This window comes from Buteo buteo, chromosome 9, assembly GCF_964188355.1.
Source record: "Buteo buteo chromosome 9, bButBut1.hap1.1, whole genome shotgun sequence".
Classification (NCBI taxonomy): Eukaryota; Metazoa; Chordata; class Aves; order Accipitriformes; family Accipitridae; genus Buteo; species Buteo buteo.
The window spans coordinates 8,217,666-8,219,301 of NC_134179.1; positions in this window are offsets into that span (position 1 = coordinate 8,217,666).

The following is a 1,636-nucleotide window of genomic DNA, read 5'->3' on the forward strand; positions in this document are numbered from 1 at the left end:
TGCGTCTTGCAGTTGGCCAACCTTGATATAAGCACATTGGAAATCTTATCCCCTGACGAGATCATCTCCCTGCTCAGGTTTCCCCCGGGTCCCCGCAACAGCGGGATATTCCTAGGCAGGACTAGTCCTTTATGGATGCCAAGCAGGAGGCAGAGAACGGAGGTGGTGATGAAGCCAGGGCTGGGAACAGCTCAGGCGAAGCAGCATGCCCGCAGCAGCATGTGAGCATCCCATAGCAAAAATTACAGTGACCAATATCACCTCCTTATCTCTCACTATTGATAGCCTCGCAGGCTCCTGAAATGGGTAGAATTTCTTTTGTTGCATTTAAACTTTACTGGGTGTCTTGTTTTTCCGTTGCATATCAGGGAAACTGGATAATGTCGCCGGCTTGCTCAGTTTTACTTTATCAGCCCAACTAACTCCTCCTCCTCCCTCTTGCCTCCCAAATTCCCGAGCTGGAGCAGCTGTGAGAGCATGGGAGCCGAGACAATCCCGGAAAGGGCCCCGTTGAAATTCCCAGACCTCTTCCCAGACAAAAGGCAAGGGATGCTCTGGGGCTGCCTGGGGAAAATCCACGTGCAGGAGATGCCCACCGAGCCGGGAAAGGGCATTTGGGCTTGGGAATTGGTAAATGGGGGGATGGCGGTGGCATCATCTGACCCTTTTACCCCCTTCCTCCTGCGGTGCTGCAGCTCCGTCGGGAACGCTGCCGCCAGCATCGCCACCGCAGCGGCTTCGGTACCCGGCCAGTGAGAAACGCGCATCGGCAATTGTAAGCGACGCGTTTCTGACGATGCAGAAGGGTATTTTGCTCGCCAGGCCCCGGGGGAGCTCGGCCCCACCGGCTGGTCGGGCTGAGCCAAATTACCCGAGCGCGTGAGCCACATCTCATCTGTGGGTTGCCGGCGCTCGCAGTCTCTGACGGCCGTGCTGATGAGCTGCTGACAGCATCGGATCGGCGCGGACTCGGCCGGATCCTGCAGGGACCCCGGTCCCTCGCCTGGGATGTCTCCGTTTCAGGTGTTAAGTTGTTTTATGAAGAGAACAGCGAAATCTCGGCTGTGTCGGCACGAGGAGGCGAAGGGCACGGCACTTGAGGCCCTTTGGCTCGGCAAACCCGACAATACGCCTATTTTCTGCTAATTTTAGCTAGACCCCAAAAAGCACGGGCTTGGAGAAAGCAGAAGGCGGGGGACTGGCCCCGTCTCTATTGCCACGACCCTTTTCCTTGCGCTTTTCCCCCGGGATGCGCCCACCCCCGGAGCATCCCCCCGCCGCCGGTCGACAGAGACTTTGGCCCTCCTTCGTTAGCCGTGCTGCCCCGGCCCTGGCGGTGCCGGACCGACCCTGGCTGGTGGAGAGGGGCCGGGACCAAAGCAGGTGTACAAATGCTGGGGGTTGGGGGGAAGGAGGTAAATTTGGGTTTTAATTGATTTTACTTTTTTAAACGCGCACAGAGGAGCGCTGCGGGGCTCAGGGAGCTCCCTCGGCCCCGCGGGGCGGGTTCCTCCCGCTGCTGGGTGAAGAAACGGGGAGGAAAGGCCCCGCGGCGCGAGGGACGACCGCGGGGGGGGGCGGGGCGGGGCCGGGGGAACCGGAGCTCCGCGCGCGGCCTCCGCCAGGCGGCGGGGCC